This window comes from Pinus tabuliformis, chromosome 1_2 (assembly GCF_031772625.1).
Source record: "Pinus tabuliformis cultivar Carrire ecotype Pingquan chromosome 1_2, CPIR1, whole genome shotgun sequence".
Classification (NCBI taxonomy): Eukaryota; Viridiplantae; Streptophyta; class Pinopsida; order Pinales; family Pinaceae; genus Pinus; species Pinus tabuliformis.
In genome coordinates, this window is record NC_142298.1 from 657580935 (window position 1) to 657606372 (window position 25438).

General features: G+C 40.2%; 1 protein-coding gene across 9 annotated transcripts in view; it reads left to right on the forward strand.

Moving 5' to 3' along the window:
• Window positions 1-25438, forward strand: part of LOC149207393 (metal transporter Nramp3-like) — a 405254-nt gene that overhangs the window by 90241 nt on the left and 289575 nt on the right. The gene's annotated exons all lie outside the window — the stretch shown is intronic.

Below are 25438 nucleotides of genomic sequence, written 5' to 3' on the forward strand. Positions count from 1 at the left end.
AATTTTGATGATCTTTGGATCCCTAGAAGTACCAATGTTTACCTCGATGTATTCGCCTGGATCCATTTTATTTTCCTCTTTCATCTTTGTGGCATCATGCTGATCAAAGTGCTGTTCTAAAGAAACCACATTCCTAGGAGTAGGATTTATGATATCTTCATGATCATCAGATCCATCGTCCTTAGAATCTATCCGAAAATTTTCAAACTCATCCAAATTATCAAGAAAACGAATCACTTGTTTCTCGTCATCAAAAACTTGCCAATGCTCTGAGTTATCTGGAACAGAAGGCCTAAATATAACTTCCATTTTTATCTTATCCTTAATCAACCCATCAGATAACTGCAAAGTAGAAGCAGCTACGACAAGCTCATCTGCTGAACTATTCTGCTCTCTTGGGATAGCCTTAAGGTCAAGGGCATCAAAGTATTCCATAGTATCCCATACAACATTTCGATAATTCTTTAACCTTTGATTTTTACATGTAAATTTATTTTTAATTTGCATGATAATTAAGTCAGAATCCCCCTTGATGCTAAGCAACTTAACTCTTAAAGCCTTTGCCAACTCAAGACCCAACAACAAAGCTTCATATTCAACAACGTTGTTGGTTGCTTCAAATTCCAATCGATAGGCAAACTTGAAAATATGACCAAGGGGTGATTTTAATACTATTCCTGCACCTTTACCATGCCTAGATGATGCACCATCAAAATACATGTACCAAACTTTATCCTTGAGATCCCCAATCTTTTTATCAACCTTATCATCAGGAAGAACTATGGAATTAGATAGGATAGCATAATTCCCAATGTCAAATTGTTCTTTAATTATCTCATTATGAGGTCTCTTGGGATCTTCAACATGGAATCTTCTCTCAGGCTTTCTATTAAGTCTCACAAAACCATCACCTCTAGGAGAAGGAATCATAGCATATGATCAATTCATTTGAATACTCCCTCCTAGGTTAGAGGCCCATTTTCTAGATAAAAGCGTTCCCGAAGCATCAGGCACATCAACAACAACATTGTCCATAACAATCATAATGTGAGGGTAAACTAATAAATGAACTTGTAAATCCCTGATCAGACCATGAACTTCAATCTTCTTAGAATCCATGGCACATATATTGTAGTAAGGCTTAGAAACTCTTAAATTAAGCTGTTCCATGACCTTCTTGGTCATGACACAAGCTGATGCACAAGAAGCCCGCATGCAATTATTCAATTTATATCCATTAACCATCAAAGTAATAAAGAATGGCTGATGATCCTTGTTATCTGAATCTAAACTTTGCAAATATATAGGAGCATCTTGATAATCAACCTCCAGTGCCTTTTGTTGAGAAACATTCACTTGAGGAGCTTCAATAGCTTTTAGTAACTTAGCCCTTTGGGAAGGAATCTTCGCAATCTCGGCAACAGGAACCCAAATTTTTGCATTATTAAACCAACTTCCCAAATCGACATCTAATCCAGAATTTTGAAACCGGGTCAAAAATTCGAAGGGGAATTTGATTCCTGCTTTGATCTTTATCCCTTCTTTGATAAGTTAAACCCTTATTTTTAGCAATTTCCATGATTCACTCTGGAGAAGGCTTTTCACCATATAATTTAACCATCATATCATCTTCATTCTCAAAATTATTTATACTAAAAGTTGATGTGGGAGGCATAACATCTCGACTGTTTTCCTTAACTTCCATCCAGTCTTTCATAGACAAAGAAAACTCTTTACCCACTACATTTATTTGATTACCTGCCCCAAACATTCCATTATCCAAAATCCTTCTAACTATGGGGCAAGTAGCCTCCTCATGAAGAGCATCACAAGCCCGACAATAAGGCGGAGCATCATCGACCAAATTAGTATGTTCAAGCGGATTAGGTGGTCTCTGCTCACTAGATTGACCTTTCTTCTGCCAATTATTATTTCGATTATTATTATTATTTCTAGGCTGGAAATTTTGCATTTGAGCTCTTTCCATTTGGACCAACCTATTCTGCAAAGTAGTTATCTCCTTAGCATGGTTAGAGGTTAATTTTGCTTGGTTAAGCTCCATGCTTTCAATTTTTTGCAGTAATTTCTGAATAAGGTCGTTATCAGATTCTTGAACCTCTTTTCCTTTAGGCTCTTTCAATTTCGTTGAAGCCCTATCAAAACCTGGGATTTCAGACTTCCCAGATGTTGCCTTATCTTTTTCAAGCTCTATTGCTAAAGCTTGAAAATCCCTATAATCAGGAAGCTTAGCACATCTTAACTCATAAGAGGGCTCAGGGCTAAAGGCATCAATATAAAAGTCCCGAAGAGATTTATCAGTAGGTTTATAATCTTGAGGTAATTCCTTAATAATATCATTGAACCTCTTGTTAAATTCTTCTGCGGTCTCATTTTCTCTCTTTTTAATGATACTGATAGCTTTTACGAGATGCCTTCCTTCTCTCTTATCTCCATACTTTTCCTTAAAGGCATTAACAATCGATTGCAAAGAATCAAATGAATTATGAGGCTTTTCCGTAAACCAATCTAAAGCATCCCCCTCCAAGGTAAGAACAAAAAGGGTCATTTTTACATCTTCATGATTAAAATCAGTAGCCCTCGCATACTTACCCAGCCATGAACTAAAAGATTTTAGATGAGAGTTAGCACTAACTGCATTATTGCCCTGAAAGAGAGGCAATTTATCCATCCCATGCTTTGGAATATCATTGGGATAACCTTGAATGTTAGCAAAGTTACAAGGGGCGAATATGTCCATGATGTCGTGCTCGACCGGGTTAGTAAAAAGCAAACAGATATCAGAGAGGGCTTCTTGTTCGAGATTAACAAGAAGGGTACGAGAAGAGAGTTTGTGTAATCGTACTCTGAGAGCCCTTTCAGGATCAAGAGCAGGATTAACCAAACTGCTTGGATGTCTTCTAGTATACACTCTTGTAGAAGATAGAGGAAGTGGAGTCGCCACCCAGACAAAAAGTCTAACTTGGAATAACCCGAAAGCAAGGAACCAAGGACAAGGAACTTATCTTGGCAAGAGATGAAAGGATGAAAAGAAATAAATGAGATGAATGTCGAAGAAACCAAGGACAGAAAAAACTCTATCCCCGGTAACGACGCCAAAAAATGCTGTCGCACATAATGTTTAGGCACTGCGACAATGCTCAGATTGGGGGCTGTCACCTTGATCCCCAATCTCTCCATTTAAGTTGTCTCCCTATAGCAGGCTAAGGGGTGTAGACCCTATGGAAAAATGGAATGAAGAAGAACTAGCTGGGAACCAACCAGTTCGGGAGACACAGCGAGGCGATCAAGTACTTGATTAAGATTTAGCAAGACTTAGGATTTGATTAGATTTTAAACGATTGATACCAGTGCCTTATGGAGTCAACGATCTTGCTAGGGAAATTAAGATCAATTAATCGATTAGCAACTACTGCTTAGATGAATGGCTTTCTTATATGAAATGCAGATCCTAACACTTAATGTGAGATGCAGGAATCTTGGTTGATTTTAGTTAAATGCCTACTTAGATTGTGAATCTTTCAACCCTTTTTGTGTTGAGCCTGATTTCGTAGTAACTGGTAGAGAGAAGGTCAGGAGAAACACACTAAGATGTGATTAACGATACCTCTCCTGAACTTCTAACATACTTAGTGCCTCCGACACTGCAGAGAGCTGTGGCTCTGATGACTGCAAGGCCACCATTTTAAGTACTATTAAAACATGCTTCTCAAGAAAGGACAGATCAAGATCTATCTGTCTATCGACCAAGCTTATGCTTGGAAGTAAATTTTGTCTGCAAAGTTAATTTATATGCAAATGCACCGGAAGATGAGATGAAGTTAGACTCGAGGATGGGGAAACACGTGCATTGCTAAAGCTCTCAATTACCCAAATGAGATGTTCGCTTTATTAGATGAAGACTTAGAAGATAAACTCATGAAGATATTATAATTAAAACACCAACTTATTTCAAATCTTCTTGATACAATTTAGCTCAAAGAGAACAAAAACAACTTTGCAATTTGATATCAATGTCAACAGATTTTCACAAATATTCAGCTTCGGAAACAAAGGTATGCAATCTATTATAGTTCCACGACAGAGTTCTTTAACAATTGCTTGATATTTGCAAAATGTCTAACATGTAACGAGCATTAAATAATTCAAACAATGACGATAGGCTTTAATAGGTGCAAGATATTCAACAAATGCACAATGTCTTAGCAATTAAATTTTAAGAGATTCAAATACTTTAAACAACCACGGAATTTAAATGCTAACCAATTTAGATCCTAAAATTGAAAGATTTATGCTTAGTGACCCAAATCTAGGAAATTTACCACCTTCCCATAGTTAAACTTAGGATATAAAAAAATAAAAATAAAATTTAAGCACATTTAACTAAAGAAAAATTTTGATACCACACAAGTTTTTCTTTTACTCTTAGCCTTGGCACAAAAAGACAACAAGAAGAAATTTTAAATTGACAACTTAATTATTCCTTAGGTGAATTTCTCGATATGCTAAGCAAGACTAAATGTGAAAAAATGATTTAATAAATTTTAAATTTTTTATGGGCCACAGGCCACATAAAAAATTTAAAACCTTTAGATGTGAAAATTTAATTTGATTTAAAACAAATTTTAGTCACATAAAATTAATTTTTTAGGTTTTTTTGGGTTTTAAATATTTATGTTTTTTTTTTAAGATTTTAATTTTTATAATTTTAGATTTTTATAATTTTTATTTTTAGATTTGAATAAAAAAAAATCAAAATCAAAACGAAATAATGTAAAATAAAATCAAAGTGAAAAAAAAACCAAAATCGATTTTTGTTTGTTTGTTTGTTTGTACTTTTAATTTTTAATGAAAACAGAAATATTAAATGAAATGGGAAGCTAAAATCTATGCCCCCCATAAAAAAAATAAAAAATAAAAACTAAAGCGGACTTTCTACAATGAATAGGAAGTAATCTAACTGAAAAAAATATCAAACCTAAACCTAAGCAAAAGTTAAAAGCCAAATTTATAACAAAAAAGAAAAATAAATCGAAAGTTTGTTGATCCAAAGAAACAGCTGAGCGTTTGGATGGTGCTCGAGCAGAGAGCGGTAAGGGATTGATTGCAGAAGGGAGCCACGAGGGATGAGGTTGCATGGTGGAAAGTCGATGGTGGAAAATGGATGAGGAGCTTCAACGTGGACAGGGAGGATTGTTTGCAGGTTTGGTAGTGAGGAGCGCGCGGGAGAAAGAAGGGTTCCGGATGAGGAAGAAAGTTAGCAAAAGGAAGATGTGATTTTTGGCGCTGTGATGGGAGGATGGATGCAAGCATAGAAGGCTGTTTGCAGGTGAGGAATGACGCAGGAAGTTGTTGAAGAGGTGATCTGCGGGTTAGAAGGATAGACGTAGGGTAAAGCAACAAATAAACACTATGTTTGAGGGAGCTGCGGATTAGATAAATGAAGGTGTGCAAGTTTATGGGCAGAGATATGAGGGGCAGCGTGAAAACTGAGGGTTAGGTGTAGGGAAACTATGACAACGTTCTTTTTTTTAATTGCTTTGCTTGTGATGCAGGTGGGACGGACACAGAACGAGATGGAGATGTGACGGCTGTGGAAGAGGATTTTCGAGGGTGGAGAAACAACAACCGGCAAACTGTGGATAGTAGATAATTTAGGGCCACAAAGAAATTCGAAATTTCCAGAAACCCTCAAAAGGACTTCAAAATTATTTGGAGGAGAAGAATGCAACAGAAAATCGAAAAACCTAGGCAGCAAACAACTAACAAAAATGGTGGCCCAGAACTTCTTTAAATCCACCAGATCTTCTTAAAGAATTTCCAGAAATCTTAATAATTTTTTTTAAATCCTTATGCTTTAGATTTCTTTGAATGAAAACCCTTAATTTTTTTTTCCAGATTTAAAATATTTGAAAAACCCTTCAATGAATGAAAGGTTTGGATCAACTTCACTTCTTGTAAAACCCAGCTTCATTAGATAGCTTTCGATCCTCTGATACCAAGCTCGGGGAGCTTGCTTCAACCCATAGGGGCCTTTCTTCAATCTGCATACATGTGTCTGACGGTCTTGAACTTCGAACCCCTCGAGTTGTTCTACATAGACTTCCTCTTTAATTGAATCATGCAAGAAGGTGGTTTTGACATCCATCTGGTGTAGGTTCCATCCTTGCAAGGCAGCAAGGGATATAATCGAACGGATGGTGGTATATTGGGAAACTGGTGCAAATATCTCATCATAGTCCACATCTTCCTTTTGAGAGGTCTCGAGCAACAAACCTGACCTTGAACTTTTCAGCACTTCCATCAACTCCATGTTTGATCTTGTAGAGCCATTTCGAAGTGACAATGAATTTGTCCTTAGGTCTAGGGACCACATCCCAGATATCATTCTTCATGATCGACTCATACTCTTCGTTCATAGCATCCTTCCAATGGTGCTTCACAACTTCTTCGAATGTGCAAGGCTCATATTGAACAATGGTGCTCATGGCAGTTAAGTACCCTTGGTACGTATTCGGCTTACACTCACGAAAAGTCCCCCCTTGTGCAATATGTCTCTCAACATCTTCGAGAGTTTCCCTAAGCCATGAGGGTCTCTTTTTTGAGGAGGAGGGCTCATGAGGAGGTGGATCAATGGGATCCATTGGTCCTTCAACATCGGGCATCGACTCCTCCTGTGATTCTCTCTGCTTTCCTGTATCTGTTTCTTTGTCCTTCCTTGGAATATGAAGGTTACTAATCTTCCCAAGGGCAACATCTTCATCAAAGGTGACATCATGACTTATCTCCACTTCTCTTTGACCAGGCACATAGATTCTACATGCCTTAGAAGTTTCACTGTAGCCCACAAATGTTCCTTTCTTCCCAGATGCATCCAATTTGCTTTTCTTTTCTTTTGGAACATGAAAATATACGGGGTTACCAAAAATTCTAAAGTGAGAAACATCAGGTTTCTTACCGTGAAAACTTCTTTGGGAGTTTTGGAGTCCAATGCTTGATGAGGGCATCTATTTTGAATGTACAGAGTAGTGTTGGCAGCTTCCGCCCTTAAGAACTTCGAAAGGATTTGATCATGAAACATGGCACGAGTGCCTTCTATATTAGAATGGTTCTTCCTTTTAGCAACACCATTTTGCTCAGGAGTATATGTGGTAGTAGTCTCCCTCTTAATCCCAGCTTCTCTACAATATGTTGGGTTGTGTTATATTCTTTCCACGACTAGCCCACGTAGTTAACTGGGGGTCAGAGGGGGGGAGGTCACAGGGGGTTTGAGGTGTACCTGTAACCCCACTTTATGGGGTTAGGGGTAGCGCCCCGGAAAATTTTGGTTTTGGACCTTATGTTAGGTTGGGCGGACCCACCTATGGTTTTGTGCATGATTTTCGCACATGTTTTTTGGACGCGATGGGTTTTGGTCCATGGTATTGGATGTGATGGTTTTCGGTCCATGGTATTAGACACGATGGTTTTTCGGTCCATGGTATTGGATGCTTCGGCATGTATAAAGATGTATTATAACATTGAAAGGAACAATAAGGAAAAATCACGCTGGCAGTCCCGGTTTTGGGATCTAGTGGGAAAATCTCTGTGTATATGTGTTTTATGTGTTATGCTCTCACATTGTTTATTTTTCTGTGTTTTAGAATTCATATGTAGGGAATTTTTGTACGGGGTTAAAACCTACACAATAGTCATTGAGCTCATTTGGTTCATATCGGTCCTCAATATTTTGATCTTCTTCGCGGTTTGATTTTCGACCAAGGCTTTGAAAAAACAGAACCATGAGAATACTTCGTCCTTCTTCTTGAAGAAATATATGTTGATTTTTGGTAGCATCGGATGTGCTCTAGCCATGAAAATTGGTGGAGAGGCTAAGGCATATGAGATCTCCAAGACCTAGAAATCGTTTTGAGAAATTCCACCTGAACGAGAAGCTATTAAAATAGTTAATATTTTTAATGGGTTCCTAAGTCTAACTTAGGAAAATAAAAATATTAATGGGCATTAATAAAGATAAGGGTGAGAAGCTTCTAAGAGACGAGGATCAAGTCTGTTTTAATCTTAGCCGTTGATTAGAGACTTAATCTCGGCAGTTGATTCATCAACAGGAAAAGTATAAGAGAAGACTTGAGGATCATTTGGAGAGGAGAATTCTGAAGAGAAGGAGATCGATTTCAGAGGGAGAGCTGTAGGGTGGAGGAAGAGGAGGGCATTAGCAGTAGACTGTGTCTGAGGAGGAGGTGACACAGGGACAGTGAGAGACAACGCAGAGAGAGACATAGTCCAGAGGAGAGACGTAGCCCTCACACAGGCTGACACAGAGGGACAAAGAGCCACTCAGAGCCACGCAGAGGTGACGCAGGCATGGGAGAAGGGTCTCCAAAGTGACAGAAAATTGCAAGGGAAAGTCTTAGGTGTTTCCTTTCAATTTCTTTGTAAAATCATTCCTTGTAAAAGTGATTGCTGTTGAAGATTAATAAAACCCTCATTTGCTGCACCGGTTTTCCCGCATTGGTTTTTTCCGGGGACAATTGTCCAAAAACAACTGTGTTGATGTGATTGGTTCTTGTGCATGTATTTTTCTCTGTGTAATTATGTGATAACTGTAGTAGAATTTATTTTAATATTTGCTGAAGGGATTTCGTAAATAACTTATTGTGAAGAATACGTAGGTAAAATAAATTAGTTGCTGCAGTAGAATTTCAGTTTAGAATTTTTCACATGGTATTAGAGTAGAGATTTGGCAACAGGAGAGAAAAATCGACAATGGGTCAAGAGCATGATATAGAGGCATCAATTGAAAGGGACTCACGCAAATTTCCAGAAGAATGCACAAGAGACATGAATCACGATTTTTCTATGTTAGCTTCCAGTTTGGAAGAAGAAGTCGCTTGCCTAGCAAGCTCTGCCTCCTTGGAGGTTTGGTACATAGACAATGGAGCTTCTTGGCATATGACAGGAATTCGAGAATGTTTTTCAGATTATCAGGAAGAAAGAATGAATTTTTAGATCACCTTGGGAAATAAGGCAATGTGTACCCTAGTAGGAAGAGGTACTGTAGTCTTTCAAACCGAAGTAGGAGAGCGGCTTCGGGCAACCAATGTGTTGCATGTGCCAGGATTGGGGATGAACTTACTCTCTGTATCTCAACTTCAAAACAAGGGCTATGGCGTTTTCTTCATTAAGGAGAAAGTATATGTCAAACACTTGAGTTGGAAAAGGAAGGCCCATATTGGAATCAAAAGTAACAGGCTGTATAGATTACAAATAGAATCACCAATGGCACCGATAGGCAACAATGGAGACAAAGACTTGAATGAACTATGGCACAGGAGGATGAGACACTTACACCATGGAGCTCTGAGAATTCTCAGGAAAATAGTATCAGGAGTTCCTGAACTAAGTATCGAACAAGATGATGTATGCAGAGGGTGCGCTCTGGGCAAGTATGCCAAAACAATGTTTTCAAGAAGTAACAATAGAGCTAAGAGTGTGCTAGGTTTGATAAACTCAGACATTTGCAAATCAATGTCCACAAAAGCTCTTAGTGGTGCCGAATACTTCGTCACCTTCATCGATGACCATTCCAGAAAGACTTGGATCTACTTTCTGAAAACCAAGGATGAGGTTTTTGGTTGATTCAAAGAGTTCAAGGCTCTAGTGGAGAATCTGACAGGAAAGAAGATAAAAGTGTTGCGCTCAGACAATGGTGGAGAGTATGTTGACAAGGACTTCACCGATTTTTGCACTAAGGAAGGCATCAGAAGAGAGTGGACAACTCCTTACAATCCGGAGCAGAATGGGGTAGTAGAAAGGAAAAACAGGACTATTGTGGAAGTAGCTAGGGCAATGCTGTATGATCAGGATATGCCCAAATTCCTGTGGGCAGAAGCATGCAGCACGACAATTTATGTACAGAACAGGACTCCACATAGGGCATTGGGCAAAATCACTCTGGAAAGGATCTTCACCGAGAAGACACTTGAAGTTAGTCATTTCAGGATATTTGGGAGTTTAGCGTATTGCCATATACCCGAGGAAAAGAGAAAGAAATTAGATCAAACTGCTAAGAAAGGATATCTTGTGGGATATAGCGAGAATGCTAAGGCATATCGAATCTATCTTCTAGGGAGTAGGAAGGTGTAGTTTGATGTAAAGTTCATGGAGGACAGAGCTTTCAGGAAATCCCGAGAAATGCCTTCCGAGGAGCAGTTGAAAGACGAGCCGTTGGTCCAACCACTTCGACTAGTAGAAACTAGTACCATAAATTCTCCTAAAGACAAAGCTTCAGATCAGGAGGAATCTCAGGAAGAGGAAGAGCTGATAGATGTGCCCACTACTAGTGGAAGAACGAGCTGGGAACTCCGACAGATTATATGGGATGAAGAGGACTTCATTGGTGCACCCAAGAATAATAAAAGGGAGCGAAGACGACTAGACAGATACCATGCCTTAGTAGCTCAGGTTGGGGAACCTTCTATTTTTCAGGAGGCCGTTCAGCATCAAGTATGGGTAGAGATGCTATGGTGGAGGAGTACAACTCTATAATGGTCAATGATGTCTGGGAAGTGGTACCTAGGCCTCAGGATAGGTCAGTGGTAGGTTCGAGATGGATCTACAAGGTCAAATATGCTGCAGACAGCAGTGTGGAGAAATACAAAGCCAAATTTGTGGCTAAGGGGTATGCTCAGAAGGAAGGGATAGACTACGAAGAAACCTTCACCCCAGTAGCTAGGTATACTTCTATTAGAACCGTGATATCTCTTGCAGCACAAATGGGGTGGGAGATTCACCAGATGGATGTCAAAACGACATTCTTGAACGAAGTAATAGAAGAGGAAGTATACATTGAACAACCAGAGGGTTTTGAGACACATGAGAAGAAATCTCATGTATGTAGATTAAGGAAAGCCTTGTATGGACTTAAACAGGCACCTAGAGCATGGTATGGTTGAATTGATGGCTACTTGCAGAAGATGGGGTTCGTCAAGAGTGACGCAGACCCTAATCTCTACTATCTTGTCGTAGAGAATGAGCCTCTAATCCTAGTGTTATATGTGGATGATCTTTTCCTAACAGGATCATCTAGGCTCATCAAAGACTGCAAGAAGAACCTAGCCACAAAATTCGACATGAAGGATTTGGGACAGATGCATTATTTCCTGGGGTTGGAAGTTTGGCAGCAGAAGGGTGAGATCTTCCTTGGACAAGGGAGATATGCTACATAGATCTTGAAGAGATTCAGGATGCAAGACTGTAGACCTATGGCTACTCCAATGATTAGCAACTGGAAGAAGATTGATGCATCAGAAGATAAAGACGTTGATCCTACCTTGTACAGTCAGCTTATAGGGTCCCTGATGTATCTGGTTAATACCAAGCCAGACATTTGTTACGCTGTCAACACCCTCAGTCAGTTCATGGTGGAACCCAAGAGGGCGCACTAGGCAGCTGCCAAACATGTTCTCAGGTATATACAAGGAACAGTCGAGCATGGCCTATAGTACACCCAAGGTAATGACATCAGGTTGAGTGGGTTCACTGACGTAGATTGGGCTCGAAGTTCAGTAGATCGGAAAAGTACAACTGGGTATTGTTTCAACATTGGATCAGGAATGACCTCATGGTGTAGTAGGAAACATAAATCCATGCCTCTGATCTCAGTTGAAGCAGAATATATGGCAGCTAGCACAACTTCGTGCGAAGCCATATGGCATAGGAAACTGCTTGTGAATTTATTCAAAAGAAGGATGGAAGCGAATGGGATCTTGTGTGATAATCAAAGTTGCATCAAGCTCTCTGAGAATCTAGTATTTCATGATCGGTCGAAGCACATTGATATTAGGTGTCACTTTGTTAGACACTGTGTCCAACTTGGAGCAATACAGTTGAGGTACACTCATACAAGAGAACAGGTAGCAGACATCCTCACCAAGGCTCTAGGAAGAACACAATTTGTTTATTTCAGAGAAAAGATGGGGATGGTGAAGAATCCATTTCAGTAGCAGAAATGAATGAGTGTTGAGAGTTTTAGTGTAGCAGTTAGCAGTGGCAGGGCTATGGGCAGGATGATGCAACATGTTGAGAGGCAGCTGCAGTATAGATGTGGCAGTGGCAGTGTCATGGGCAACAGTACAGGAAGCAACAGTGCAGGGGATGTGAGGCAGTTGGCCAAGCATCAACATAGGTACCGATGCGGAAGATCAGTGTGATGTTTCTATGGTGAAGCATTACTAAGGCACATTCCTCGCTAAGAGTGAGTGTCGATTTTTGGTAGCATCATATGTGCTCTAGCCCTGAAAATTGGTGGAGAGGCTAAGGCACATGAGATCTCCAAGACCCATAAATCGTTTTGAGAAATTCCAGCCGGATGAGAAGTTATTAAAATAATTAATCCTTTTAATGGGTTCCTAAGTCGAAACTTAGGAAAATAAAAATATTAATGGGCATTAATAAAGATAAGGGTGAGAAGCTTCTAAGAGATGAGGATCAAGTCTGTTTTAATATTATCCGTTGATTAGAGACTTAATCTTGGCCTTTGATTAATCAACAGGAAAAGTATAAGAGAAGACTTGGGGATCATTTGGAGACACACCAGCAGATACTTAGTATCTCAAGGAAAATCGATTCTCAAGAGAAGGAGATCGATTTCAGAGGGAGAGTTGCAGGGGGAGGAAGAGGAGGACATCAGCAGCAGGTTGTGTTTGAGGAGGAGGTAACGCAGGGACAGTGAGAGATAATGCAGAGAGAGACGCATTCCAGAGGAGAGACGTAGCCCTCACGCAGGCTGACGTAGAGGGACGCAAAGCCACTCAAAGCGACATTGAGCCACATAGAGTGACGCAGGAGTGGGAGAAGGGTCTCCAAACTGTCAGAAAATTGCAAGGGAAAGTCTCAGGTGTTTTCTTTCTGTTTCTCTGTAAAATCATTCCTTGTAAAAGTGATTGTTGCTGAAGATTAATAAAACCCTCATCTGTTGCACCGGTTTCCTCGCATTGGGTTTTTCCGAGGACAATTGTCCAAAAACAACTGTGTTGATGTGATTGGTTCTTGTTCATGTATTTTTCTTTGCGTAATTATGTGATAACTGCAGTAGAATTTATTTTAATACTTACTGAAGAGATTTCGTAAATAAATTATTGTGAACAATAAGTAGGTAAAATAAATCAGTCGCTGTAGTAGAATTTCAGTGTAGAAATTTTCACAATATATCCAAGTTTTGTGAGAGAAGTCATCCACAAAGATAACATAATATAAATATCCTTCCAAGGATGTCACCAGCATCATACCAGATAGATCAGAATGAACCCATTGCAAAATGCCGGTAGTCTTGCTATTACTTGAGGGGAATGGTCCCCTTGTATGTTTTCCTTCGACATATCCCTGACAAACACCTTCATGTTCTACTTTAAATTCGGGCATACCTGTCACCATCTCCCTCACATCAGGTAGAGCCTTATAATGTAGATGAGCAAACCTTTGGTGCCATAATTTAGATTGAATAGATGTGTTGCAAGACATAGCTCCCAATGGGCTTCCTCCAACTTGATACAGGCTATCAACCCAGAATCCAAGAGTAAATGCTTCTTTGAAATTTCTTTTCCAAACATGTGCCTTTCCATCAATGAATGCCACCTTGAATCCTTTGTCCTCTATTGCCGAGATATATACCAGATTTTTCTTTAGATTAGGTACATATAGTCCTTCTTGTAGATGAATGGTGTTGCCTTCATTCAATTGAAGAGTAACATTCCCAACTCCCTTCACGGGATAGGTGGCATTGTCCCCACGAATGATCTCCAAATTTGTATCTTTTTCTATCAGATTTGAAAAAGCTTCCTTATACCCAGTAAAGTGCCTTGAGGCACCACTATCAAGCAACCAATTTCCCAAGGTATCCTGTGGAGAGGCATTAGAGAGGGAAAATATAAGATAAAATTCTTTTTTCTTGTTATCTACAACATTAGATTCATCATACCTAGAGTTTCTTGATCTTTTGGGAGGTTGACCATTTCCATGTTGAGTAGCGGGATCATTCCTTTTTCCTTTGTTGTTGGATTTGCCATTCCTTTGATTGTTGTTGCCCCTGAAATTGTTGTGGTTGTGGTTGTCATCATCATGAGGTGTATCCCTTCTATTAGGACACTCCCTAGCATAGTGGCCAAACCTGTTACAAATGAAGCATCTTCCCTTCCTTCCATCTTTGAATCCCGGTCTTCCTTGACATTGCGTCTTTGAACCTGCATTGTTCTTCTTTTTAGCATGAGCGGAGAATGCAGTGGGTTCATTAATATTTGAGGCATGTATCTCTCCATCATCCTTGTTTCTTTTTGAGTGCATCTAGTCAACAATTCATTAAAACCTGGAATCCTATCATTGTTGAGGATAGTAGTGTTGAACACATGCCATTCACAAGGGATTCCTCAAAGGGCAATGAGAGTGAGCTCCCTATCGGCGATAACTTCTCCAATTGAAAGAAGATCATTTTTGATTTCGATAATCCTCATGAAGTAGGATTGGATATCTTCACCTCTTCCCTTCTTTATGTCCTTCAACTTGCTTTTGAGAAAGAGGGCTTGGTTTGAATCGCTAACCTTGAACATGCCAACCAACCTGTCATACATCTCCTTGGATGTGTTCAAATCAAAGATGTATGCAACCAAATGCTTGTTCATAGTATCTCTGCTGATCTTCTTTGCTTTGACTTCACCTTTCTTGTACTTTATTTTAGCGGGAATTGGTGCATTTGAAGGAGGTTCAATGATCTTTCCTTGCACATAGTCCATAGCATCCTGCTCTTTCAAAGTCAAATCAAGAGACGTCTTCCATGCGCGATAATCAGACTTATCATTGAGCTTGTCATCAGGCTTGAAGTAAGATGTGAAGGCCATTGACTCTTGTCCTTGTCCAATAAATCTCAGTGATTGCTCTTTTCGCTCTTGCTTCGGTTTTGTCTTCACCTCAGCTTTGATTCCATGTTAATTTTAGATAGCAATGGTATGTTCTATTCTTAAGAGCAATTTACTTCAATTTTCCTTATTAGCCCAATATCAATTTCCAGTTTAGCAATCACATTAGCATGATGATAAATGCAAATAGAACATAAATAAAAAGCAAAAGACAAGCCAAGACAAGAGGACACAATATTTGGCAGATGCCAGGGAAAAACCCCAATGTGGGGAAACCCTTTGATCAAGTCTTCTTATTATTCTTCAAAAGTTCAGCACAGAGAGAGAGTACAATATACAAAATTCACTTGCCCAATCACATTCAAATCTATCCTGTCAAACAACAGTAAACAAGATGCCCTAACTAGAAAGTCAACGTTGGTCAACTTAGCAGAAATCTTCCTCCAAATCAGCGCGGTCAAACCCAGTCAACTCGGCCTCCAAGGATAGTCTGAATCAACCCAAAACAATCCCGAAAATATCAGTGAAACTCGGTCGTCAACTTTCCTGTGGTAACGTTGGTCAAACAGCTTAGAATGTCTCGATTTCTATGTCGAAAAATGCAGCCTGCCTAAACAGAATTTCTCTCACAAAAAATTGCTGTTAAACAAGGTCAACGCTGCCCGGTCAACGCTGGTCAAACTTCCTACAACTTGGTCAACACTGGAAATAGAAAATCGCAGTCAAACTTCGCACATGTGGAGGAGAAGAAGGCTGTCCTGAAGTTGTACGACCCAATCAGATGAGGAGAGAGAGATATGTGTGAGAATGATTAATGTCCAAATGAGGTAGATGCTACTTCTATTTATATGCAACGTTGAGGATGAAAAGACATGTCTTTTGGGCTTCTGAGCCTACATTAGTTTGCTGGCCGACCTTGACAATTTGTCCATAAACGAAATAAATTCATAATTCCATTTGTACATGTCAGAATGAGATGATCTTTAGATCAATCCTACACCTCTCAGAAAGAGGAATCCAATAAAAATATCAACTTCATCATATGAGCTGTCCAAGGTGGAGTTTGGCCCTCGTTGCCAAATTTAACAAGAGGCAATATATATTACAACTAAATTGGCTAGATGAGAAGCATGAAGTGCAGGTGGCGACAATGATGACAGACATGGTGCATACGGGAATAATGAAGCCCAAATAATAAATATATTTCCACTGATGAGTGACAAAGCCTTCTTCTGAAGAGAAGTTTGTGTACTTCTTGGACAAGTTTGAGATGCCTCTTTGATTGAGGAGTGATGATTGCATCATAGATATGGTTTTTCCCTGTGTCATGTGCTTTGACTGAAATTAGGGAGGTTATCCCTGTGTCAAGTACATTGATCGAAATTAGGGAGAATGGTTTGACATTCTTCCCGTATCATGTGCTTTGTGTTGATTAGGGGGGGGTTATCCCTGTGTCAAGTCCATAGGCTTAATTAGGAAGAATGGTCTGATGGACTAACATTCTTCCTGTGTCATTGTACAATGACTTGATTAGGGTTGTTGTCCCTGTGTCATTTTGACCTGAATTAGGAAGAATGATTTGATGAACAAACATTTTCCTCTGTCATTGTATAGTGCCCTGATTAGGGTTGTAGTCCCTGTGCCACTTTGACTTGTATAGGAAAATGGTCCAGCAAAGGACAATCATTCTCTCTGTGTCATTGTATAGTGACCTGATTAGGGAGAATGGTCCTAGAGGCTCTAGCCTCGCAACGTCATGCTTTGATCTCTTTATAGAGAGAGCTTGCTTATCTATGATAAGGCCTATGATGTTTCACCTAGACTATGTCTATAGTTGTTTCATAGTGAAACATGATTGTCTTGATGCTGGTGATTATGATGATGATGCTTATCTTAATCTTGGTATTTCCTTAGAGAATCTGTAGACTTGAGATCAGGGTTGCGGGGGAGTGCCCCCCCCTCTCGCTCCCGCTCCCAATTCGCGCTCCGAGTGGGAGCGGCTCTGGAGCGTCTCGGGAGCGCGCTCCCTAAAAAAAATAAAAATGCTCCCTGCCTTTTCTGGAGCGTTTAGCCTTTTTTGCAATTTTTTTTTTGCAGTAATATTCCAAATGCATTTTTTTTTCAAAGAAACAAATAAGTTTTGAGTGGGGCAACTTAATGATCAAGCCTATGGCCCTAGTATTGATATGCGATTCATGGTAATGTTAAATTCTTAAAGTAAAAGTGACATTCTCCTTAATCTTCATTTTCATCCTTTTACTTAAATTTTTAACATTACCATGAAATGACTCAGGATGTTTGAGAGTGGTTCCGACCTCATTGGATTTCATATGGAGAAAGTAGAATTTTAGATTTCATTCAAAATCCAACAGACTTATCAGTTTTTCAGGATTTCAAGATTGGGGGATTGCAATGTTTCCATTGAATTTTGTCATGTATTAGGATATGGAACTCGTATTTAATCAAGAGCACCAATCCCTCTATGTACCTTGATGTTAGTGACATTGGTTGTCGAACTCCTCTATCATGACCCTCCTAAAAATGTACACATCATTCAAACAAAATCTTGACTTGACATGCTATGCTTTTTCTATCTTGTGTTAATGCTTAGAGGGTGATATGAATGACAAAGATCCCTATACAGATACAGAGGTACTGACAAAGATACCTCTAGATATTAATGCTTAAAGGGTGATATTAATGACAAAGATCTTGATTTTCCAACAAGACTAAAAAATTAGACATTGCTCATGGTGGCAAGAGGCCCAAGCATAAGCAATAGATAATATATTTACTTGTCTTTTCTAGTTTCTAGTAGTTTTTATAACTATTGACTCTTTCATATTTATTATGATATTTTTTTAAACAATATATGACAATTTAAGTTTGAAGTTGGCAATTATAACTCATTAGTAATGAATTATGAATATGATGCTTCATGAAAGTTGAAAGTTGTTTCATTTCATTTCATTATATAACATTTCATTTCATGTTAGATATTATTTGTTGTAATGGTTACACTTAGCTTACAAGTACAACTTTTGTGATCAATGATGATAAATGCTATATATTGAATTTTGAAAGCTTGAAACTTTAAGATTGATGAATCATGAGACTCAATATTTTGTATGTTACTATGTTACTAACTTGTGGACGTGGTTGATGAAGATTATAACTTCTAGATGATTGTTGTTATATGGTTCAATCTATGTTTTTTTAATGTTTTTTATACCTAATTCATCATTCTACATGTTTTGGTTGACATATATGTATCAAAATATAAAAAATATATATATTATATAAAAAACGCTCTGGGATTCACTCCCAAACCAAGAGCTTCTGAAAATGTCGCTCCCGCACCCGTTTTCACTCCCGCTCCCCGCTTTCGCTCCCGCTCCCAAGTAACACTGCTTGAGATCATCTTGATAGTCATTATGAATACCTCCCTAGCTAAGAGGGAGTGTTGGATTTGTAGCTATGGTCGGTCTTCATATTGATGTACTTGCATTTATCGAAAGATCAAATTTGAATTTTTGAATATTGGTTTTTGGCTCCCAAGTGTTCAAGTCGGCTCTCTCTCATCTAAAAGTCGTCTCAGCTAGAATTGGCACCTATTCGACCTTATGATTGGCTATATAGAGGTCTTTTCGTCCTCCTCAACAAGCACTCGTCTGAGCACATAATCAAAATACTTTTTGGGCATACAAAGGAAGAAAAGAAGTAGATCGAAGCCTGAAAGAATAACTTATTTCTGTGATCAATCACTATTCAAAGAAAGGCAAGATTCTCTGTGATGCGTACCCTAAGGTGGAGGCCAGTCTGGAATTCATATCTGTGGTAGAAATCCGAATTATGTGACTTGTGACCTGAGCTAGAAGTTCAAATTCTGAAGCTTGTATTTGTGATAGAGGTCCGAAATTTGTGATTGGTATTCTGTGGTAGTGATCCAAACTCTATCTTGTGCAAGAGGTCCAAACTCTATGGTTACTATCTTGTGACAAAGATCTGAACTTTTGTAAGTTGCAATTGTGATAGGGCCGAAAATTCTGAGATACATCTATGTGAAGAAAGGAGCTACATCTTTTATGACATCTCTGTGATTACAATAAGTTTGAGAAGGGCTGACTTGGACACTTGCTGAACCTAGTTAGTTTGTCCATGACTTTGATATCTCTTGTTGGATTGGTTCTATAAGGAAAGAAGATTGTTGGGGTTTCCCCTTATGGGTTTTGGCTTGGCCACTCACCTAATCTCTGATGTCTCTTGTCTCTTTGGTCTCTACTTTCTTTATGTCTTTCAATGTAAAATTGTGTGATGACGTAAGTGATAAAGTAAATACTAAAAGGAAACATACATATCAGTCACAAGTAATTATCAGGATTAGAAATTCTAGTTTCCACTCGAATTTCGATAGGACTCAAGAGTGCAACCAGTATGAACAAAATGTGGGACTGCATGTGCAATTCCTAGAAATATTGCAAATAATACAAGGAAAGAAACCTACATAGGTATAACATGGGAACATATGTATGAATATATAAAATCATGACAAAGGTACAATGTTTCAAAATACTAAGTGAGTTTGGACAACTCAAGAACTTGTTGAGAGAGAGAGAGAGAGAGAGAGAGAGAGAGAGAGAGAGAGAGACATTGGATCATGAGGCCAATGATGTCAAGGTCTCCTCTGTCTAATTTTCAAGGCAAAGGGGGTGAACAAGGCACTGGCTTGTTGTTGGAGTCCTTTGGAACCATCAGGGGGTATGACTGTATGATCTTGGGGAGAATGTACAAGCAAGGGATACTCCTAGCATTTGAGGTCAGAAGAAGGAAGCTCCGAATGGACCTCTCGCTGCTCCTTTGGGATTGGGTGGAAGTTCAATAGGTAGGAGGTTTCTACTCTTAAAACATCTGGAGTTGATCTCTCTAGCACTCTGAGAACATATGGACTAATTTACAAACTAGTATTGCCAAGTTGTTCTCGATAATATTGGTTGGCTTCCCTGAGGGGGAGGTTGAGGAGAAAGCTAGGGTTTCACCATTTTGTTGTCTGGTGCACTCTGCAAATCTGCTTACTGTTGATTTTGAGTAGCATCGGATGTGCTCTAGCCACGAAAATTGGTGGAGAGGCTAAAGCACATGAGATCTCCAATACTTAGAAATTGTTTGGGCAGATTCTAAACAGTTTGGCAGGGTCTACTGAGGAAGTCGAAAGAGTGATCAAAGTTGCAGCTGTTGATTTGGGGTAGCATCGGATGTGCTGTAGCCACGAAATTTGGTGGAGAGGTTAGGGCACATGAGATCTCCAATACCTAGAAAGGGTTTGGGCGAATTCTAAACAGTTTGGGAGATATTAAAATAATTAATATTTTTAATGGAGTCCCTAAGTCTAAAGTTAGGGAAAATGAAAAATTAATGTGAATTAATATAAAACTGTGTTAGAAGGGTCAAAAGTCATGGATCAAGCCAGAGTTAATCTTAGTTGTTGATTAGAGACTTAATCTCGGCCGTTCAATTGTCAACGAGAAACGTATAAGAGGAGGCTTGAGGGTCACTTGGAGAACACATTGAGTTGATCAAGAATTTGATTTTCTGGGGCAGGGCTTGTTGAGGAAATCAGATGAGTGATCAGAGTTGCCGCTGAGGGGCAGTGAATACAAAAGCATAGAGGCATAGAGGGTACCGGGAGCATTAATGCAGAAGCCGGGAGAGAGGGACACAGAGCTAGGTAGAGGCCACGCAGAGCCAGTCAGGGCCCACGCAGAGGTAGCCAGGAGCTGTGCAGTGCCAGAGAGAGTCATCTTGGGTGACGCAAAGGCTCTAGAGGCTGACGCAGTGCTTCCAGAGGCTGACACAGGGCGAGTTGGGGTGACACTGGGCTGACGTCGGGCCAGAGAGGCTGACGCAGTCCCTAGAGGCAGACACTAGAGATTTCATGGGGTAGATTGGAGTTGAGAGCTGTAGGATTGTTCATCCGGGGTTTTAGCCGAAATATCTGTCTCCGATTGGGAGGTACTACTGCTGAGATCATTCTTTGTTGGGTGAGCCGGTTCGGCACCCAGATTGTATTATGAAATTGCTTAACAATAAAACCCTCAGATAGCTGCACCGGTTTTCCTGCATTGGGTTTTTCCGGGGATATTAGTCCAAAAACAACGGTGTCACTTGTGTTCTTGTTTTTCTTTCAGTTGATGATCTGTAATGTGTTGAGCATGTACTTGTATTTATTTTCATTATTTACATGGTAAATAACTTGTTAATTAAACAAAACAGGTAGGCAGAAATAAATCAGAAAGTACATGAAGGTTTTCTAACAGTTAGACTTAGAAATTTTGACATGTTATGAGAGCGTGGTTGCAGATCGTTGGAGGATTGAGTGCATCATCTGAGCAGAGCAGCAACAGTAGAAACAACTGTTCCGAGTGACAGAAGTTGTTCCTAGCGGAGAAGCAACAAGGAAGGGGTGACGCAGTGCGTGTGTCATCAAGTTTGAGCCGGGATGAGGATCAGTGTAGTGGCAGAAGGGAGCAGACCTGACCTACGCAGTGCCTGATCATCTTTCTCAGTCAGGAAGGATTAACGCCCGTGGCCAGGAGAAGCAGATTTTGTTGGTGCCGGGATTGCGCAGAGCCTAGAAGCTCTGACCTTCAGTTTGCGGAGGCATAGGAGGTTGTGGGCAAGTTGCAGAGTGAAGCTGGTGGGGTAATGTGGTCAGAACAATACCTAACAAGGCAAGACAAAGGAGGAGGGAGTTGCTGCTGAGGATTTCTAGCCAAGAAATCCGGATTAGTGGTGCAGTTGCACTAATGATCGGAGTGGGGGCATCTCAACATTGGCAGAGGGGTTTCTAGGAGGGAAATTGAGGCTCAGAGGGAGTCACACCGAGAACTTCCAGAAGGGAAGTAGAGGAGCAACGAAATGGCAGTGAACGGGGTAAGAGATCAGGACAGACTGGACGAAGCCTCAAACTTCGTAGTCTGGAAGGCCATAATCTTATCCATTCTAGACAGGAATCGTCTCAAGCACTTCGCCTTGAAGACGATAGCGATCCCAGTTGACCCGGTTGAGAATGACAAGTACGAGGAGGCAATGGCGAGGGCCAAGAGCATCATCCTTGATGGGGTCAAGGACCATGTAGTACCACATATTGTTGAAAAGGAAACGACAAATGTGATGTGGGAGGCCCTGACTGCGGTCTTACTAGATGTAGAAGGGAGAACAAATCAACACCTTCCTAGAAAATTAACTGCGGTCTTACCAGATGTAGAAGGGAGAACAAATCGACACCTTCCTTGGTCAATTGAAGGAGATTTGGGATCAATTGAATTCCATAGGAGCCACGCCGGATCAAGAATTGATGGTGAGGACAACCCTGAACGTAGTCTCAAAAGACTGGGAGGTATTTGTCCAGAGCATACTGGGCAGGTCGACCCTTCTAGATTGGGAAGAACTGTGGGCGGCTCTTCTCCAAGTAGAGATCAAAAGGTTGACCAAGGCAGGAAGCAGCGACAAGTGGGTCAGAATCAAGAAGGAGGAAGAGGAGGATGTTGCCCTAGCATCTGAGGGAAAGCAGGATAAATAGAAGAAGAAGGACCTTTCCAAATTCAAATGTTTCCATTGTGGGGAACCGGTCACTATGCGAGCCAGTGTCCGAGGAAGAAGAGCAAGGGAGAGGCTTCCGAGACCAAGGCTGCGCCAGCAAGGGCAGAGAAGGAAGTGGAGATAGATGATGATTGTGCCATGTGTGCTCACACACTACTTGAGAGGAAGTGGGGAGACATCGAGCTGTTGTCAGACGAACTACAAGAGATGAGGGGTAGGATCCTCAAGGTACATAGCCTCTTGGATTATACCTTGCTACGGGAGCCCCAAAGAGTAGCAGTACTGGTGGATGTCAGTAGAGACGGATGCGGATGGAATGATAGAGGGAGCTACGGTGTAGGATTCCCAGGACAGTGTGAGGCAACAGTGCGAGATGCATGGAGTTGTTGTAGCAGCACAGAGGTCAGAGAAGGGGCACTTGTCAGCGACAGAGGGAGTTTCAACATCATGGGTGTTTCTAGCCTAACAAAGATGTCAGAGTTGGGAGATTAGTTACTTACTTCTCAGTAACTGAGTTGTAGTGCAACAGTTAGTAGTGGTAGTGCTATGGGCAGCATGATGCAACATGATGAGAGGGGTTGCCATACGGATGCAGCAGTGGCAGGGCCATGGGTAGCAGTACATGATGCAGTAGTATAGAGGATGTTGGGTAGCAGGCCTAGCATCAGCACCAGGACCGATGTTGGATGATCAGGGTGATGCTCAGTGATGAGTATAACTAGAGCACAGTCCTTGCTAAGAGGGAGTGTTGATTTGGGGTAGCATCGGATGTGTTCTAGCCACGCAAATTGGTGGAGAGGCTAAAGCACATGAGATCTCCAATACCCAGAAATGGTTTGGGCAGATTCTAAAAAGTTTGGGAGATATTAAAATAATTAATATTTTTAATGGAGTCCTTACGGAAAATAAAATATTAATGTGAATTAATATAAAACTGTGTTAGAAGGGTCCAAAAGTCATGGATCAAGCCAAAGTTAATCTTAGTCGTTGATTAGGGACTTAATCTCGGCCGTTGAATTGTCAACGAGAAAAGTATAAGAGGAGGCTTGAGGGTCACTTGGAGAACACACCGAGTTGATCAAGAATTTGATTTTCTGGGGCAAGGCTTGCTGAGGAAATCGGAGGAGTGATCAGAGTTGCAGCTGAGGGCAATGAATACAGAAGCAGAGAGGCAGAGAGGGTACCGGGAGCATCAACACAGATGCTGGGAGAGAGGGATGTAGAGCTAGCTAGAGGCCACGCAGAGCCAGTCAGGGCCTACGCAGAGGTAGCCAGGCGCTGTGCAGTGCCAAAGAGAACTAGCGTGGGTGACGCAGAGACTCTAGAGGCTGACGCAGTGCCTCCAGAGGCTGATGCAGGGCGAGTTGGGGTGATGCTGGGCTAGAGAGGCTGACGCAGTCCCTAGAGGCAGACACTGGAGATTTCGTGGGGCAGATTGGAGCTGAGAGCTGTGGGATTGTTCATCCGGGGTTTTAGCCGGAATATTTGTCTCCGACTGAGAGGTACTACTGCGGAGATCATTCTCTGTTCGGTGATCCTGTTTGGCACCTAGATTGTATTCTGAAATTGCTTAATAATAAAACCCTCAAATAGCTGCATCAGTTTTCTCGCATTGGGTTTTTCCGGGGACATTAGTCCAAAAACAACGGTGTCACTTGTGTGCTTGTTTTTCCTTCAGTTGATGATCTGTAATGTGTTGAGCATGTACTTGTATTTATTTTTAGTATTTACATGGTAAATAATTTGTTAATTAAACAAAACAAGTAGGCAGAAATAAATCAGAAAGTACATGAAGGGTTTCTAACAGTTAGACTTAGAAATTCCAACACTTAAGGGTTGTTGTTCTGATCTAATGGATCAAAAGGGAAGAGTGTTATTTTATTGTATTTGCATGCATACATCTTGTGGATCATTCTCTATTTTTGGTACTGTGGTTATGGAGCTTTCTCTTAGGATAAGTATTTTATTCTTTTATCATTCATGCATCTTGTAGGGTGCATTTAGTGAACCTTTTTTGGTGGACCTTGGATCACATCCTCTCATGCCAAGGATTATTTTATGTATTGTTGAGCTAGCACATTGGAGGGTGCATTGGATGTGGACCAATTTAGATTTTGACATATTAATAGGCTTATTGTAGCGGCGTGCTCTCTCTCTCTGCACTCTCTCTTTCTCTCTCTCTTTGAGGGTATCTTGAATATTACTTTGTTTTTTTTGATGGGGTGACCTCCCTTGTTGAGGATAGTGTCCACATACCATTTGATATGGTGAACCATTGATTGAGTGTGGATCTAACTACCCCATTTTTATATTATTTGTTCGACTTGCGATGGAGTTAGTTGGAGAATATTATATTTTATAATTTATTGTAAGAGAGAAGAAACTCCCTCTATAAAGAGGAGCTTTCTCTCCATTTGAGTTGTTGGCAATTTGGGGATTGAGGACCTCTCCCCTTGGGCTACATTATACATCATATTGCAAGATTAATGGAAGATTGGAGGTATTGATTCTACTTTTTGTAAGGCCTTTTTTATGTTTTCAATTCTTTCGCATGTTGATTATTGTTTTGTAGTATGTTATGAAGGCCTATTAATGGAGTGTAATGAACAAAGTTTGTATATGCAGTAGAATGCTCAGAAGATGTGGTATATGTAAATATCCATTATAGGACAACTACATTATATAAGAATTGTACAGAACATATGTGATGATGATGTTACAAATGAGGGGGCCCGCTTATATACCTAGGCAAGTGCCCTTTCATGTCTGGTCATGTCCTTAGGGACATGCCTCTTCAGTAAATATTGTTGTTTAATTAACTATTATTACATTTATTATTTATTTATGTATATTTTATTCATAACATAGAACATGAGTCATTTGGATAGTGCAATGTGAGGATGTAATTCCAC